This window comes from Convolutriloba macropyga, chromosome 12 (genome assembly GCF_964194025.1).
Source record: "Convolutriloba macropyga chromosome 12, txConMacr16.3, whole genome shotgun sequence".
Classification (NCBI taxonomy): Eukaryota; Metazoa; Xenacoelomorpha; order Acoela; family Convolutidae; genus Convolutriloba; species Convolutriloba macropyga.
The window spans coordinates 55,786,260-55,806,129 of record NC_134479.1 but is presented as its reverse complement, the minus strand read 5'-3'; the positions used below and the strand labels follow the sequence as shown (position 1 = coordinate 55,806,129).

Here is a 19,870-nt window from a genome sequence, read left to right as displayed (position 1 = left end):
AAAAATCAAAAAAATTTCAACGTTTTCTCTTAAAAATCGAAAATCTTTCTAACAATTTCTCTTAAATATCAAATTTTGAGATATAAAAAATTTCTTAAATGTCGAAAAAATGTTCAAAATGTGTCATTTAAAGACGCAAAAAATATTCATTTTTCTTCATTTTACGGTATGATTTTGCGCAAAAAAAGAAATTTTCTTCACATTTCAAAATGACAACTTCGAACTTGTTTTGTTTTATTAAATATCAATTTTCAAACAAAAGATTTTTTTAAAAATCAAAAAAAAATTCAGTTATTTTATTAAAAATCAATTTTTAAATCGACTTTCTTGTTAAGAAGCAGAATTCTTATCAAAGTAATTATAAAATTTTGACAAAAGTTGCTGTGTTTTTGCTTGAAAATAGCCTGCATAGTGTTTGGAGTAAACAAATAGTTCAACTTACAAAGAAATGAATTAAAACGAAAGTATAAATACATCACAAAAAATTTTAAAAGAATTCAAGTATAAAATATACAATATCAAATTTATTCAAAAAGAGTTCTCACAACATATTCTGACGAGTTTTGAATTTCATTGCCAAATGGACGGACTCTTTCACCGATTGCTGGCAGTTTTGTAGGTCGAACACTGATGGGAGTTATCGCAGCCTCATCAGTCAGCACAATGGGGTTGTGAGCTGTTCCGTCCTCTATGGAGGGGGTTGTCATCGACGGTGTTGTCGACATATCAGTCGAACCATAATATTGAGCTGGATCGAAGTTTTCCAGATCGTTAAATGACCACGTGGTGCAAGTATCGACACTCAATTCGCTTTGTTCCGCCAGCATTGCTAACTGTCTGGAGAAGGCTGTTTTGCGGCTCTGGACTGGATACTTGACAAGTTCAAATTTTGATTGCTAAATGTAACATGATTAACAATAAAACCCTTGATTAGTGAGACTTTATCTTTTCTCGAATATTCTCAATTTTTTACGAAGAAGTGTAAAAATTCGTCTTTCTGAGCATTAGACATCAAAGAACAATACGCATATAGGAATGTGTTTGGAAAATTGTCCCAAATTCTTTCCTGTTCAGCAACTTCCGAGGAAGGATAATGGATCAGTGGAAGAAAGTGTTCGGATAACGAACAGACGGAACAACCTACAAAATTTCATGAGTCTGAGAAATTTGAATGGCACTATCTTTTGATATTGGAGACGTTGGCTTTTAAACTATATGGATCACAAGAACTGGATAAAAACACATAAGGTTATTAGTGCTTTCCTCTATTGACGACCCTTGCAATCTTTCTAGACGATGAGTAGTCGCTGATTATGGTAGACTTTTTTGACATTTCAAAGACAAACTAAATTTTTTCAAAACATTAAAACAAAATATTTGCAGTTGACTTTCTGATGCATTCTAAATTTAGCAAAATTTTGTTTTCAATAATTGTACTTGATTTCTATTGACATCTAATTATTATATATTTTTCAATAACAATTTTTTATACTACGAAACTTTAGGTGTTAACAGCTTTGAGCACTGCTAGTGAGTAATTTCTGTAAGAAAATGACTTTCATATAGTCGATTGGTTGCATTTGTAAAGTAAAATTATTGTTATTTTTCATTCCTAAATTATCTTGTTAACTGATTTTGTAAAATTTCTGCTCTAAGTCTTTTGCCATCTAACATTGAAAACAAGTGACTTTAAGCGTTTTTAGTGTGAATCAATGTTAAATAATTGCTTCAGCAAGACTATTGGCAGCAATCAATGAGAGAAAAATTACATCAAAAAAATGTTAGGACTCTGCTGAAGATAATTTAAATGATTCGAAATCCTCCTTTGTAGGAATATTTTTTCCTGACTTATTGTAACAGTATGACATACGTACGTAAATTTCATTTCAATGATTTGGTTGTTCGGCTAGCTTGAACAAAGAGAAAGCTAATTTTCAACAATTTTACTCGTTTTTAGCTGGAAAACAGTATCAATTTGGAGGATTGTTCATTCTGGATAGGTAAAATTGTCCTACTTAAAACATCTTTTGAAAAATTGACATTAGGTTTTTGTTCCTGAGCTGGTAATCAATCGATAAAAATTTAGTTGTCTAAGACATTTCTTATCTCTATAACAGATTAAACACTGTAGCAAGCAGACAAAATTGTCATTATCATTGCTCTGTATCCAAAATACTACCAGACGTTTTTATTTGAAATGACATAATTTTGCAATGTTCTTCTATCTTTATGTTGACAGTCTAATCTCAAGAAAAATTTGTTGAATTTGGTAGGCAAGTTCCTATTGCTTTTTAACTTTCCTGAGATATTTTGGAAAACAGATTATAAATTTTAGAAATTTTGCGTCGAACAGAAAAATTTTAGGCCATACGCAACGGTTATTGTATGAGTTTTCTATTTATTCTGTTAAATTTTTAGCTCAGCTGTATCACGTAGACGAATGATTGATGGGCGCGCAAAGTCCTTTGCTTTCATTGCCTGTTTTGAGAAATTCTCGTGGAGAGTCACATTTTTTCACAAAATTTGTTTCGAATCAACTCATTTTGTTGAAAAGAAATTGTGTGTACTAGTCTTTCAACTGTCTTTCTGATCACCTTTAATTCGTAACAAAATTGGTTAATTTTGATGGGTGAAAAAAAATTTTCATTATGTATTTGTTTTCGGAAAGAATTAAAAATTTTCAAGTTTGCTTCAATTTAGTAGCGTTTATGCCATTTGATATCAATTTTGCGTGATTTCGAACTTTGTCATTGTATATTAGTTAGGAAAATCTGCATCACATAACAAACTGTTCACTTTGACGAGATTTATACTGTGCTAGTCAACTTATAATTTGTTGATCTGTATTCTGTGGTTTTAATATGGTATTTTGCTCATATTATAATCTCTCTATTTTTGTACTGGATTAGTTCATTTGTTTTATGAAAGTCAGTATTTTCAACCAATCAAAATTAAGTATTTAACTTAGTCTAGAACATATAGAAAAGAGCACTCTATGACAAAAAATACCTAAAATTGATTAAAAAATATGCTTTTTCTAAATATTTAGCATAGATTCTAACCAGCTAATCGACTAAGCACATTTTAAAACTTGCTTTATATTGAGTGCGGTTAGTAGTTCTCCTGATTCGATGTATTTTGAGTGGAAAAACAGAATAAACAGCATGCTGACTAATAAAGTCGATATTATTTTTTTAACAATTGTGACTATTACTCAGCTACGCAAGTTGTTCTTTTTATCGACTTTATTAACCCACTGGGAAAATTGTGCCTCAGTTTTCAAATTATTGATACTTTTTCAATGTAAATTCTAGATTGAGTATGTATTTTAATGTGCTTAGTTTATACTGTCCGTTATTTTTTAATTTCTAGTTCATCTGCTTTTCTATTATTTGACGTTTTTCAAGTTACGAGCGATTACGAGCGAATATGAGCGTCTAGTACTGTGACAATGTCAGGTTAGCAAGAGGTAGTTTCGATCTACCGACCTCTGGGTTATGAGCCCAGTACGCTACCACTGCGCCATCTTGCTATTTTATGTCGGCTATAGGTCATCTTAAAAGATCTAGGTTAAATTGTGAAATCTTGACTTCAGTTTGTAAAAATTTTGTAAAGTTTGATTCGATTTAGCAGTTTTTATGCTATTTGACATCATTTTTGCTTAATTTTGAGCTTTTTATTGTATTTTAATGCTAAAAACTTGCACCACTTAGCAAACTGTTCACTCTGACAAAAGTTGTATAGTACTAGTCAACTTTTAACCTGTTGATCACTTTTATTTATTTTTTTATTGTATTTTTGCTAACGTTCAAATCTGTGTCTTTGCCTTGTTTCATCTCATGTGATTTTTAAACTGGTATTTTCAACCAATCAGAATTAAGGATTTGATCCAGACTTGGCTTGAAAAGCAAAAAGGAGGCAAAATTTTGCAAGAATTCTGCAAAAATTATGCAAAACTGCAAAAGTTTTGCAAAAATACCCTGCAAAACCACCTGATGGTGCAGATCCTAATAAGCTAAGCCAGTAACCGCCGATCATTACCAGCCAATTTATTGACCTCGAGCAGCTACTATGACGTAATTTTAAACAAAACAGAAAAATTTTGCAAAAAATTGTGCAAAAATTGTGCAAAAATTCTGCAAAAAAAGTGTGCAAAAATTGCAAAAATTCTGGAGATTCTATTACTAATCTTAATACATGGAGATTCTATTCCTAATCTTAATACATGGAGTCTAATCTTAATACATGGAGCCTATGCCCTATCTTAATACATGTAGACTATACCTAATATTAAAACATGTAGGCTATACCTAATCTTAATACATGTAGTCTATACTTAATCTTAATACGTGTAGAATATACCTATCCTTAATACGTGTAGACTATACCTAATGTTAATACATGTAGACTATACCTAATGTTAATACATGTAGACTAAACCTAATCTTAATACATGTAGACTATACCTAATCTTAACACATGTAGACTATAAATAATCTTAATACATGTAGGCTATACCTAATCTTAATACATGTAGACTATACCTAATCTTATTACATGTAGACTATACCTAATCTTAATACATGTAGGCTATACCTAATCTTAATACATGTAGACTATACCTAATCTTAATACATGTAGGCTATAACTAATCTTAATACATGTAGTCGATACTTAATCTTAATACATGTAGTCTATACTTAATCTTAATACGTGTAGAATATACCTATCCTTAATACGTGTAGACTATACCTAATGTTAATACATGTAGACTATACCTAATCTTAATACATGTAAACTAAACCTAATGTTAATACATGTAGACTATACCTAATCTTAACACATGTAAACTATAAATAATCTTAATACATGTAGGCTATACCTAATCTTATTACATGTAGACTATACCTAATCTTATTACATGTAGACTATACCTAATCTTAATACATGTAGGCTATACCTAATCTTAATACATGTAGACTATAAATAATCTTAATACATGTAGGCTATACCTAATCTTAAAACATTTGGGATAATTTGTGATTTTTTAAATTCAGTTTTCAGTAAAAATTTTGTAAAGTTTGTCTCGATTTAGCAGATTTTAAGCTATTTGACATCATTTTTGCTTAATTTTGAGCTTTTTATTGTATTTTAATGCTAAAAACTTGCACCACTTAGCAAACTGTTCACTCTGACAAAAGTTGTATAGTACTAGTCAACTTTTAACCTGTTGATCACTTTTATTTATTTTTTTATTGTATTTTTGCTAACGTTGAAATCTGTGTCTTTGCCTTGTTTCATCTCATGTGATTTTTTAAACTGGTATTTTCAACCAATCAGAATTAAGGATTTGATCCAGACTTGGCTTGAAAAGCAAAAAGGAGGCAAAATTTTGCAAGAATTCTGCAAAAATTATGCAAAAACTGCAAAAGTTCTGCAAAATACCCTGCAAAGCCCCCTGATGGTGCAGATCCTAATAAGCTAAGCCAGTAAGCGCCGATCATTACCAGCCAATTTATTGACCTCGAGCAGCTACTATGACGTAATTTTAAACAAAACGGAAAAATTTTGCAAAAAATTGTGCAAAAATTGTGCAAAAATTCTGCAAAAAATTGTGCAAAAATTGCAAAAATTCTGGAGATTCTATTCCTAATCTTAATACATGGAGATTCTATTCCTAATCTTAATACATGGAGCCGAATCTTAATGCGTGGAGTCTATGCCCTATCTTAATACATGTAGACTATACCTAATATTAAAACATGTAGGCTATACCTAATCTTAATACATGTAGTCTATACTTAATCTTAATACGTGTAGAATATACCTATCCTTAATACGTGTAGACTATACTTAATGTTAATACATGTAGACTAAACCTAATCTTAATACATGTAGACTATACCTATTCTTAACACATGTAGACTATAAATAATCTTAAAACATGTAGGCTATACCTAATCTTAATACATGTAGGCTATACGTATTCTTAATACATGTAGACTATAAATAATCTTAATACATGTAGGCTATACCTAATCTTAAAACATTTAGGATAAATTGTGATTTTTTAAGTTCAGTTTTCAGTAAAAATTTTGTAAAGTTTGATTCGATTTAGCAGATTTTATGCTATTTGACATCATTTTTGCTTAATTTTGAGCTTTTTATTGTATTTTAATGCTAAAAACTTGCATCACTTAGCAAACTGTTCACTCTGACAAAAGTTGTATAGTACTAGTCAACTTTTAACCTGTTGATCACTTTTATTTATTTTTTTATTGTATTTTTGCTAACGTTGAAATCTGTGTCTTTGCCTTGTTTCATCTCATGTGATTTTTTAAACTGGTATTTTCAACCAATCAGAATCAAGTATTTGATCAAATCCTAGCTTGAAATGCAAAAAAGGAGGCAAAATTTTGCCGAAATTCTGCAAAAGTTGTATAAGTTCTGCAAAAACTGCAGAAAATCTGCAAAAAATACCCTAGATCTTATACCTAACCTTAATACATGTCGACAGCTATAACTAATCTTAATACATGGAGCCTATACCCTATCTTAATACATGTCGACGGCTATAACTAATCTTAATACATGTCGACGGCCATAACTAATCTAAATACATGTTGGCGGCTATAACTAATCTTAATACATTGCGGCGGCTGTAACTAATCTTAATACATGTCAGCGGCTATAACTAATCTTAATACATGTCGGCGGCTATAACTAATCTTAATACATGTCGGCGGCTTTAACTAATCTTAATACATGTTGGCGGCTATAACTAATCTTAATACATGTCGGCGGCTATAACTAATCTCAATACATGTCGGCGGCTATTACTAATCTCAATACATGTCGGCGGCTATTACTAATCTTAATACATGTCGGCGCATAATCTTAATACATGTCGCCGGCTATAACTAATCTTAATACATGGCGGCTATACCATATCTTAATACATTAACGCCGCTATACCTAATCTTAATACATGCTAATTCATTCCCTATCTTAATACGTTAGGGAGGACCCAAATCCCGAAAAATACGCTATACCCTATCTTAATACATGGGGGACCTCACCCCTCCCGGGGAGTGTAGCTCACTATATTACTACTAGTTCGAGTTCATTTGTGCTATATCTTTCTTCTAATCTGTTCAGAAACCTACTGGCGTATGCAACTGATTTCCAAATTTGGCCGTGTCTTTGTTCCAGGCATGCGCCTAGGCCTTTTTTGCTTGCGTCGCTTTTTATTCTTGTGTCTTTGGTTATGTCAAAGTGTTTATTTTCTGTAATGTTTATTATTTGTTTTTTGATGTTTTCGAATGCTTCTGTGTGTTCATCCTTCCAGTCTAGTTTGTTTTGTGCTTTTGTATTGTTCTTCGATAACAGTGGTCTTAGTGGTTCAGATAATTCTGCTAGTCTTGGTGTAAATTTTATTAGGTGATGTATGCATCCCATGAATGATCTGAGTTGTTTTAATGTTTTTGGTGTTTCCAATTGGTTGATTGATTCGCACTTCTTTTTTGTAGGCGTTATACCAGTTGGTGTTATTTCATAGCCTAACCAAGTTATTTGTTTCTGTGCAAATTCACATTTTTGTAATTTTATTGCTAGGTTTTCTTTGTCCAATTGGTGTAATATTTTGTCAAGTTCTTTCTCGTGATCTGTCAATTGTCCTTTTGTTATTACTAGTATGTCATCTAGGAAGGCAAATTTATTATGACAATTTTTAAGTGTTACGTCAATAGTTTTTTTGGAATGTTGCTGGCATATCTGTTAATCCGTAGAATCCACTTAGGAATCTGTATGTGCCTGTTGCTTTTCCTCCTAATATGTTGAAATTGCAGTGTTTTTGTAGTTGTGGATCTAATGGTATTTGGCTGTATGCATATTTCAAATCTATTTTCGAAAAGTAAAATGTTCCTTGTTCTGTGCTTCGTTCAGAGATGTAGTTTGCAACTGCGTCTATTAAGTGGTCGATGCTTTGCATTTGGTATTTGTTTTTGTGTATTGCGTCGTTTAATTCCTTAGAGTCGAGTGCAATTTTGACGCTTTTGTCCTTTTTAACAGTGATTACTACGGAGCTTATAAAGTATTCATCTGAACATTTTTCCAATCTCTTGATTTGTTTATCTTCAATTAGTTTTTCTAGTTCTTGTTCTACCCTTTCTAGTGAGTGAAGTGGTACTCTCCTATCTTTGTGTTGTGTTGGTATAAAATTTTCTTTGAAATTCGATTTTGCCACATAGTTTTTTGAACGTCCTAGTCTTGTGCATAAATGTTGGTACTTTTTGAATATCCATTTTATTATATTTTGTTCTGTCGTTGTGTCTGATACTAAGTTAATTATCTTACCAGTTGGTTTTGTAGCCGTGAGGACTATTCCCAGTTGTTGAAGAATATCTCTCCCCATAACTGGTTGTGGTAGATGTTTGACCAACAATATTCTACAGTTATTTGCTGTCCATGCCCCCGATTTAAGTGTGATGTGTAGTACTCCTAGGATCTTTATATCCTGGTTGTTGAAACATTTGTATCTTGATTTCTCGTCGAACATTGTTATTTTGCTTTCTTTGTTTCGTTTTGTGATTTCTTTTGCCTTTGTGTATTCCAAAAATGAGCGGGGTGAACCAGTATCTGCCAGCCAATCCACTTCCGTGTTTTTTCCTTTTGTTTTGACCCAGCATTCGCCTCCAGTTGTTTTGTTAACTGATATGGTGTTTATTTTCTTCACTTCCACAGGTCTTATTGTGTTGACTGACGACCAGTCTTCCATTAGTTCCTTTATGTATAAGGCAGCTTCTGGGTCGACAGTTTCTTCTTCTGTTTCTTGTTCTTCCTCGCAAATGTTTTGTTCTTTCACGTGTCTCACTCTTCTCGTTTGTGGTGTTGATTGTTGTTGTTGTGTATTTTTCCTGAAGTCCTGTCTGAACGTTGTGTTTCTTCGTTCTGGCATTGGAGCTTTGCACATTGTTGTAAAGTGACCGATCTTCTTACAAATTTTGCAAGTGAAATTTTGGGCTTTGCACATGTTTAAGTGATTTTTTATAAATGGGTGACCACATTTGTAGCAGGGTTCAATTTTACCAGTTGGTGGGGTTGGTAATATTGGTTGTTGTAGTGGGCGTTGGGTGAAGGATGTTCTTGGTTTATTTCTAATGTAGGATACTTGTGACCAGTTGGTGCTGCTGGAGTTTGCTCGCAAAATTTCCTGTTGGTTTGCCTGACCTCTTTCTCTATTGATTGCAAAGTTGAGTACTTGTTGTGGTGTTCTTACTTCTGATAACAGGTCCATTTGTATTGATGTGTTGTTCATGTTTGAAATAAAGAGGTCCTTTACTAGGTCTTCCTCTAAGTCTTTAAATTTGCATAGTGCTCCTGCTTCCCTTATTCTGCTATAGTATGTTTGTTGCATGGATTTGAAGAATTTAAATCTGTCAAATGTGGTGTTTCTTGGGATAGTGAATGTCATGTTGAGTTCATGTGCGAGTTCATTTGTGGTGCATTTTTCTATTTGTGTGTGTGGATTTTTCTGGTGGTATGTTCTTCTCGCTTCCGCTCCAAGTGATAGATATATCAAGCTTTTTACTTTCGTGTCTGCTTCATCCCACGGTATTCTGTCGACCATTGCTCCTTTTCTCTCTATTGTCTTGCATTCATTTTCAAAATCAACTCTCCTTCTTTCGTTCCTCTGTTCTCTATTTCTTGCCTCATCTTCTGTCTCTCCTTCAAATTCTTCTTCATATGTTGGTAGTGTGGGGTAGAATAAGTCTGTGGGTTGTGGTTTCAATTTGAGTAACTTATCTACTTCAATGCTGTCGCGTGCCATTATCGCCATTTTTAGTGTTGAGAACCATTGTCTCCATTCTATTGGTGGTGTTGCGCCGGATTCCCAGAATGGGTTTACTCCTAAAGGAGTTTTGGCGGACTGCGCCATGTCAAGAAGGATGTTTGAGAATGCGAGTTGTCTAGAGATTTGTGGGTTCAATGTGTTCCTAACTGGGTTTGACCAAACCAGTTGGTTATCTATTTCTGATGTATTGTGTAAAGGTGAAGATGTGGATGATCTGTCTAGTTCCTGACTCATAGGAATAATCTGTTCTTATTGTAATTGTCAAGAAGGATGTTTGAGAATGCGAGTTGTCTAGAGATTTGTGGGTTCAATGTGTTCCTAACTGGGTTTGACCAAACCAGTTGGTTATCTATTTCTGATGTATTGTGTAAAGGTGAAGATGTGGATGATCTGTCTAGTTCCTGACTCATAGGAATAATCTGTTCTTATTGTAATAAAACACTGTAGTGCAATAAAACTCAATTGGCCACGATGCGACTGTTTTCTATCGCTATAGTTTATCGTCTGCACTTTCTTAATGTGTGATTAACACGTTTCTATGTTTAACAGAACAGGTTGCTGCAAAAGAGCAACTAACACCAATTGATATGTATTTACAAAGACAGTAATTAAATAACCTATGCATAGAGTGTTTATAGCTAAATAATTTAGTACTTGGTTTCAAAGTTTCTAGATACTGTAAGCTCCAGTATCACACTTCCCCTTCTCTGGAATGAAACAGTGTTTCACAATGTTTCATTCAGTGCCTCTATGTCAGCTGAGTTTATGTCAGATATTTCGCTTGTTGGGGATAGTGGAGGTGTACAGTATTCCTGTGAGGTCGTGCTACTATTGTACGACTTTTGTGATGTGGGCTCGGTCTTTTCAATTGCTTGTTCTTCCGGGCTTGCATCTTTTGTATTATCGTTGTTTTCTGATACCAATTGGTCTGAGTTGTTGTTATTATTTTCCCGTTGTATTTCCTTGCCAGTTGGTAGTGGAAATTCTTTCCTCGTGTCCTTGTTGTTAGTCTCTGTGTTGACTAATTCTTGTGGTGCAGGCAGTATTGAGATAATGTTCGCTTGATCTCTTTCTAATCTGGCTTGTTCTTTTTGTAGGATGGTTGTGATTTCGTGTTGTTCGTTAGTTTTGTTCTCTGTGTCGAGGAATGTCACTTTTGGGTTGTTGAAGTTTGCTGTATTGTCATTTAATCTCTGTATTTTTTCGACTGTTTTATCGATTTTTGGAGTTGATTTAGTTGATTTGAAGTCGTGGTTGTTGGTTACTTCGTTGATATCAATGTTTCTATCGAAGTGTACTGGTGGGCTGTTCGGCGATGTGATCATAAATTCTTTCGGGTCGCTTGATGCGAATATAGTTTGGGGTGATTCGTTTTCTACGAATTGGTAAGTGATTGTACTTGGTGATTGTTGTAGTGCATTCGTGTCTACTTGTATAAATGATCTGTTTTGTTCGTGTTCTTGTGTGCTTTGTAATGCCATCATTTTCGAACGTTGCTTGAATGTTTCTCCTGGGTTGACTTTTGGGGATCGCGGTCGTTTTTTGGAATCGCCCTGTTTTGGTCGATTCTGTTTCTTGGTTGTTGTCGGGCTTTTATTCTTTTGTTGCTGTTTACGCTGATTTTGGCTTGCTACTTGACGAACTTTTGCTGGGCTCCAGTTGGTTGGTTCTGCTCTTTGACGTGTGTTCCTGGGATTTGTTTGTTGGATTCTGTGTTCACCAGTTGGTTGGGTCATCTTGGTTACTTTCTGTTGTTTTGCTTCTTCTAAACAAAACTTCTTAATTTTTTCTTGGTTTCTTTTGTATTCACCAACTGTCTTACATGCTACCATATGTATTAGTCTTGGTTTTTGTTGTTCCTCTATTGTTTCTCTGATAGGTTTTTGTTCGTTTACTATCGCAAGATGATTTTTTTTTATTACGGTGTTTTTTCTAAGTGGTGTGTCTATGGTTATTGTATGTGGTGAGTAATTAGTGATGGTGCCGTCCTCTATTATGTTCCATTGTGGTGCCAGTGTATTACGAGGTTCTTTTGTTTTTCTTGCCGGTGATTTTCGTGCGACGTTTTTTCGTGTTTTTATGTATTTTGTAGTTTTATCACCTATCGTGAAGTGAATTTCAGATGGATATATCTTACGTGGTGACTTTGTTGTTCTGGAGGTTGATGCTAGTGGTACATTTTCTGAGTCGTCGCTTGAAGTTACTTCTACCAGTTGCTGACTGCCTGTTGGTGTTAGGTTTGTGGGTGTAGGCGGTTGAGTCTCTTCGTTATCATTGTCACTTCGGTATCTGATGTCGAGTTCTTGTTCCGAATCACCGTCTCGTCGCCAGATCTCCTCCATGGTGAGGGCATTCTGCTTTAGCACTTTCTTGTCTAAACAGTAGTTTGTTGGGTTTTTGTAAGAGAGGTTTTTGTGTGATGCTTTTGTTGTGATGTTCGATATTTCAGTGTTTGGTTTTCTTCCGAAGTGGGCTTCAAACGGTGATAGTTTTGTTGTAGTGTTGGGTATTAATCTGATGTTTTCTATGATATTCGCTAACCTGTTGGTTAGTGTTGTGTTAGACCAGTTTGGGTCTATATCTAATACCGCTAATCTTCTTTTTATTGTTTGGATTAATCTTTCTACCATACCTGTGCCCCTATGGTCACCAGCTGGTGCTAGTATAAGTTTTATGTTTTTATTTTTGCAAAATATGTCGAATTCTTTTGCTTTAAATGCTTGTGCTTGGTCACATCTAATTGATCGTGGAATTCCATGCACTTTACAGTAGCTTTCGAGATATTCTATGGCTGTGTTTGTGTCACAATTGTTGAATATTTCTGCATGTGGGTATCTCGATAGTCTATCTACTGTTACTAAAATATAGTTATTTTGTGTGTTATTTTTAAATGGAATTGGACCTGCAAAGTCCATTTGTATTTCTTCATTGGGTTCTGCTAGTGTTGGTAGTGAGCCTAAATTGGTTCTTGCAATTATTGGTTTTAAATTTTTACCTTTTTCAATGCAATGTTTGCAGCTTTGTGCCTGTGCGACGATCTCGCTATGAATGTGTGGATACCATATTAATTTCGCAAGGGCCAACATGCCCGCTTGTCTTGGGTGTTTGCTGTGAACTGTTTGTAGGACCATCGGTCGTAATTTGGCTGGAATAACTAGACGGTTGTCATATAAAAGGCAACCCGATGGTGTAACGGAAAGGTCGCGTTGAATTTTGTAAAATATGGGATTTGTTTTCTTCAGTGAAAGCCAATCTTGTTTTTCTACGAGGTCGATAATTGGACCTAGGTCCTTTTTTGAGTTTTCTGCTATAAATTCCTCGTTAAATACTTTCATGAGATTAAATCTATAATCGGGTGTTGGTTTGTCATCTATAGCTTTAAATAATTCTTCGTGTTTATCAGGGATGAGGGGAAGTAGGCCTTTGCCTTTATTAGAATCGATATCGGTTTGTGTGCTATTGTCACGCACGTTTTTGTTAGGAATTTGTATCTCCATTGGAGTTTTAATTTTGTTTGGGCCACGGAATCGTTTGTTTATTGGAATTTCGAATGTGTTTAATTTTGGACGAGCGCGAGTTGTAATTGCGATTAATTTTGGTTTGAATCTTGTTAACAGAGAGTGAGAAAGAAGCGACTTACTTTTAGAATTACTATGGCAAAAAGCGTTTTCTTTTGTGTGTGTGTTTTCTTTAGCATGGTTGACGTCATTTCGTTCATTTTGAATTGAGCTCTCTGATTGGTTTGAATTACCAGTTGGTTTATTTGAACCAAATGAATTTATGCTTTGTTTTAAAATTGCATGCTTCATTTCCTCTATTAGGTTTATTACAAACTTTTCGTCGTCCTCGTTAGTTGATGATGGTGCGCCGGATGGGTTTCTACTCAAGTAATCTGCGAAGCCCATATTTTTCCCCGGTATATGCTCTATTGTAAAATTAAAAGGAAGTAGTCTGTCTACCCATCTTGATAATCTGCTTTGGTATGTCTTGTTACCTCGATTATTTTTGAGTGCTGACAATAGTGCTTGATGGTCTGTTTGGAGAGTGAATTTATTTCCATATAGGTAGTATTTAAAATGCTCTAATGCCCAAACTATTGCTAACAGTTCGAGTTCATTTGTGCTATATCTTTCTTCTAATCTGTTCAGAAACCTACTGGCGTATGTCTTGCTTTTCCTCCTAATATGTTGAAATTGCAGTGTTTTTGTAGTTGTGGATCTAATGGTATTTGGCTGTATGCATATTTCAAATCTATTTTCGAAAAGTAAAATGTTCCTTGTTCTGTGCTTCGTTCAGAGATGTAGTTTGCAACTGCGTCTATTAAGTGGTCGATGCTTTGCATTTGGTATTTGTTTTTGTGTATTGCGTCGTTTAATTCCTTAGAGTCGAGTGCAATTTTGACGCTTTTGTCCTTTTTAACAGTGATTACTACGGAGCTTATAAAGTATTCATCTGAACATTTTTCCAATCTCTTGATTTGTTTATCTTCAATTAGTTTTTCTAGTTCTTGTTCTACCCTTTCTAGTAAGTGAAGTGGTACTCTTCTACCTTTGTGTTGTGTTGGTATAAAATTTTCTTTGAAATTTGATTTTGCCACATGGTTTTTTGAACGTCCTAGTCTTGTGCATAAATGTGGGTACTTTTTGAATATCCATTTTATTATATTTTGTTCTGTCGTTGTGTCTGATACTAAGTTAATTATCTTAACAGTTGGTTTTGTAGCCGTGAGGACTATTCCCAGTTGTTGAAGAATATCTCTCCCCATAACTGGTTGTGGTAGATGTTTGACCAACAATATTCTACAGTCATTTGCTGTCCATGCCCCCGATTTAAATGTGATGTGTAATACTCCTAGGATCTTTATATCCTGGTTGTTGAAACATTTGTATCTTGATTTCTCGTCGAACATTGTTATTTTGCTTTCTTTGTTTCGTTTTGTGATTTCTTTTGCCTTTGTGTATTCCAAAAATGAGCGGGGTGAACCAGTATCTGCCAGCCAATCCACTTCCGTGTTTTTTCCTTTTGTTTTGACCCAGCATTCGCCTCCAGTTGTTTTGTTAACTGATATGGTGTTTATTTTCTTCACTTCCACAGGTCTTATTGTGTTGACTGACGACCAGTCTTCCATTAGTTCCTTTATGTATAAGGCAGCTTCTGGGTCGACAGTTTCTTCTTCTGTTTCTTGTTCTTCCCCGCAAATGTCTTGTTCTTTCACGTGTCTCACTCTTCTCGTTTGTGGTGTTGATTGTTGTTGTTGTGTATTTTTCCTGAAGTCCTGTCTGAACGTTGTGTTTCTTCGTTCTGGCATTGGAGCTTTGCACATTGTTGTAAAGTGACCGATCTTCTTACAAATTTTGCAAGTGAAATTTTGGGCTTGGCACATGTTTAAGTGATTTTTTATAAATGGGTGACCACATTTGTAGCAGGGTTCAATTTTACCAGTTGGTGGGGTTGGTAATATTGGTTGTTGTAGTGGGCGTTGGGTGAAGGATGTTCTTGGTTTATTTCTAATGTAGGATACTTGTGACCAGTTGGTGCCGCTGGAGTGTGCTCGCAAAATTTCCTGTTGGTTTGCCTGACCTCTTTCTCTATTGATTGCAAAGTTGAGTACTTGTTGTGGTGTTCTTACTTCTGATAACAGGTCCATTTGTATTGATGTGTTGTTCATGTTTGAAATAAAGAGGTCCTTTACTAGGTCTTCCTCTAAGTCTTTAAATTTGCATAGTGCTCCTGCTTCCCTTATTCTGCTATAGTATGTCTCGAGTGATTCATGTGATTGTTGCATGGATTTGAAGAATTTAAATCTGTCAAATGTGGTGTTTCTTGGGATAGTGAATGTCATGTTGAGTTCATGTGCGAGTTCATTTGTGGTGCATTTTTCTATTTGTGTGTGTGGATTTTTCTGGTGGTATGTTCTTCTCGCTTCCGCTCCAAGTGATAGATATATCAAGCTTTTTACTTTCGTGTCTGCTTCATCCCACGGTATTCTGTCGACCATTGCTCCTTTTCTCTCTATTGTCTTGCATTCATTTTCAAAATCAACTCTCCTTCTTTCGTTCCTCTGTTCTCTATTTCTTGCCTCATCTTCTGTCTCTCCTTCAAATTCTTCTTCATATGTTGGTAGTGTGGGGTAGAAAAAGTCTGTGGGTTGTGGTTTCAATTTGAGTAACTTATCTACTTCAATGCTGTCGCGTGCCATTATCGCCATTTTTAGTGTTGAGAACCATTGTCTCCATTCTATTGGTGGTGTTGCGCCGGATTCCCAGAATGAGTTTACTCCTAAAGGAGTTTTGGCTGATTGCGCCATGTCAAGAAGGATGTTTGAGAATGCGAGTTGTCTAGAGATTTGTGGGTTCAATGTGTTCCTAACTGGGTTTGACCAAACCAGTTGGTTATCTATTTCTGATGTATTGTGTAAAGGTGAAGATGTGGATGATCTGTCTAGTTCCTGACTCATAGGAATAATCTGTTCTTATTGTAATAAAACACTGTAGTGCAATAATACTCAATTGGCCACGATGCGACTGTTTTCTATCGCTATAGTTTATCGTCTGCACTTTCTTAATGTGTGATTAACACGTTTCTATGTTTAACAGAACAGGTTGCTGCAAAAGAGCAACTAACACCAATTGGTATATATTTACAAATACAGTAATTAAATAACATATGCATAGAGTGTTTATAGGTAAATAATTTAGTACTTGGTTACAAAGTTTCTAGATACTGTAAGCTCCAGTATCACAGTAATAAAACACTGTAGTGCAATAATACTCAATTGGCCACGATGCGACTGTTTTCTATCGCTATAGTTTATCGTCTGCACTTTCTTAATGTGTGATTAACACGTTTCTATGTTTAACAGAAAAGGTTACTGCAAAAGAGCAACTAACACCAATTGCTATATATTTACAAAGACAGTAATTAAATAACATATGCATAGAGTGTTTATAGGTAAATAATTTAGTACTTGGTTACAAAGTTTCTAGATACTGTAAGCTCCAGTATCACAATTATTATTATTATTATTATTATTATTATTATTATTATTATTATTATTATTATTATTATTATTATTATTATTATTATTATTATTATTATTATTATTATTATTATTATTATTATTATTATTATTATTATTATTATTGTTATATGTGTATCGCTCAACAGTGAAAAGAGCAAGAATTAATCTTGAATTTTGATAACTAATCTCTGAACGCATTAAGGCAGATCTGCAATCGAGTGCTTTCGCACTTGTTGGTCAAGACACAATACCAGTTGTATTGTGTGGTTAACAGTTAACAGAAAATGTCAATCACAATCATCACTCTATGTACAATGAGTTGTCACCAATTGGTTAGGTGTTAACATCTAGATAATAACGTATGACAGCAAATGAGTTTGTTCTCCGGATGGAGATTATACCATAAGATAAATATGTATATAGTTTAAGAGTGTTTATATTAATACTTGATATACTTGGTTTCGATTTGTGGATTCCTCCACCACACTCCCCCTTCGTCGGATCTTTGGCTGACTAGTCAAAGAGTTTGTCAAGGGCGGCGATATCCTCTGTGTTGAGGGATGAAATGGAGCTTGATGTTAGGCTTTCGCCATTGTCCTCCTCCATGTGGATTAAATCAATGGGTTCGTTGATGTTTTCTCTTTCCTCTGGTATGTGTTGTTGTTCTTCAATGTTGTGTTTGATTATTTTCTTGATCTGTTTTTGTTTCGGATGATTGTTTTGGGATCTGGTGTCGTCGTTAGTATCGGCTGAACATGTAATATGTACCAGTTGGTTATCGTTTTTGTTCTCGCAAATAGTGGTTGTGGGTGCGTTGGTTTTTACCAATTGGAAATCATTCGTGCTGGTTCTTGCAGTATTCTGAGTTGTTGTCCTTGCTTTGGTTATTGTGTCTACAGGGGTGGATTGGTGTGAAGGAGTAATTGGTGTTATGTCTTGGGATAGTCCTGTGTGGCTAGTTGGGATGATTGAGATTGGATTTTCGTCCTTGTTTTGTTGTTTCTTTGGTGAATGGGTGATGCGGTGAATAATTTTTTCTATCTTTTTGTTTACTTGTTCTTGGGACTTTTTCCTCGCTGGTGTAGACATGAAGGCTGTTGGGTCATCTGAGGTAAATATCTTTATCGGGCTGCCCTGTGAGGAGTCCGAGATTAGGTTAATGACTTCTATTGATTTGTTTTGTTCTAACTTTGAAGTATCCAGTTGGATTCTTGGAGAGTTGGAAATTCTTCGCTGGTGCTCCTTAGCCTTGTTTAATTTTGATTGGGCTATAGCCGCTTCTTTTGATTTTCTGTCAAAATCGCTTTTGGGTTTTGTTGTTCTTTTTTGGGGCTGTTGTTTTCTTTTTCGTTGAGATGGGAATCTGTTGTTTGGTCCGGGTTGTCGAAATGGTAGGATGGTCCAGGTTGTGAGTAGGATGGTCCAGGTTGCGAGTAGAAGTGGGCTTCGTTTGTGTTGGTTTGCTCTTCTTGTATGTCCAGTTGGTTTTTCTGCTTGGACTGTTTGAGTTGTTTCTTTTCTGTTAACAAAAACTGTTTTATTTTTTCCTGATTTCTATTATATTCTCGTACTGTTTTGCATACTACGAAGTGCATTAGTCTTGGTTTTGTTTCGTTTATGATTGCCAAGTCATTTTTTCTGATTACTGTATTTTTTCTGGTGTTCGTGTCTAGAGTTATTGTTGATGGTGAATAGTTAGTGATAGTACCATCTGGTATTATGTTCCAAAGTGGTTTTAGTGTGCCGCGTGGTTCAGGTGCTTTGCGTGCTAGTGTTTTTCGTGCTATTTGTTTCCGAGTGTTAGTTATTGATGTTGTTTTATCACCGAATGTTATCATTAGTTTGTCAGGTGTAATCTTAATTGGAGAAGTGTTCTTACGTTTGATGGCTTTCTTTTTAATGTTCTGAAGCGTAGATTGGTCCGAGGAGTCATCTCCCTCTATTGTTGGTTGGAATTGTATGTCAAGATGTGGTTCAGAGTCTGACTCGAGATTCCATATTGTGTCGGCTTTCAACATCGGTTGTTTTAGTCCTCTTCGTTTATCTAAATGGAATTTTGTTATTTCATTGTATGATAGATTTTTTGGTGATGTCCTGGATGTGATGTTTGATATTGGTGTGTTTTGTTTTCTGCCGAAATGAGCTGTGAATGGTGCGATTTTTGTAGTTGTGTTAGGTATGAGTTTTATTTCTTGTATTATTTCTGTGATTTTATCTGCAAGTTTAATTTTTGACCATTTGGGGTCGTTATTTAAGACTGAGAGTCGGCGTTTTATTGTTTGTATTAGACGTTCTATCATTCCGTTAGCTCTGTGGTCTCCAGCTGGAGCTAATATTAGTTTAATATTGTGATTGTTACAGAAAATTTCGAACTGTCTGGACTTGAATGCTTGAGCTTGGTCGCATCTTATATTTCTAGGTATTCCGTGAAATTTTATGTATTTTTCTAAATATTTTATTGCTGTGTCAGTGTCGCAGTTGTGGTATACTTTTGCATGTGGGTATCTGGAGAATCTATCTACCGATGCTAATATATACGAATCATTATTTTGTTCGTCTATTATGGGGCCGGCAAAATCCATTTGGATTTCTTCGTTTGGTTCGTATAGCGGTGGTAGGTTTGCTAAATGTGATTTTGGTATTATTGGCTTTAGGTTCTTACCTATTTTGATGCACGGTTGGCAATTCTGTGTGAGGGTTACTATCTCTCTGTGGATTCTTGGGAACCATATCATGTTTGCTAAGTGCATCATTCCTGATTGTCCTGGGTGATTGCGGTGGATGGAGTTCATGATTAGTTTACGCAGTTGTGTAGGAATATACATTTTTCCGTCATATAGTATGCAACCAGCTGGTGTTGTGCTCAGATCTCGTTTTAGGGAGTGCCAGTATCTGCTAAAGTGTTTGAGTAAGTCCCAGTTTTTGTCTTCTATTATTTGTAGTAAATTTTTGCTATGTGGATCGTTTCGTGTAGCTTCGGCGATGAAATTTTCTCC

The 19,870-nt window shown here is 35.0% G+C and overlaps 1 protein-coding gene and 1 non-coding gene across 4 annotated transcripts in view; one reads left to right on the top strand and one right to left on the bottom strand.

Moving 5' to 3' along the window:
- Positions 1-19,870, top strand: part of LOC142351059 (uncharacterized) — a 76,698-nt gene that overhangs the window by 24,363 nt on the left and 32,465 nt on the right. The window lies entirely within an intron of this gene.
- Trnam-cau (transfer RNA methionine (anticodon CAU)) lies at positions 3,461-3,532 on the bottom strand. Its single transcript has one exon. It is a non-coding gene; the product is annotated as a tRNA-Met (tRNA).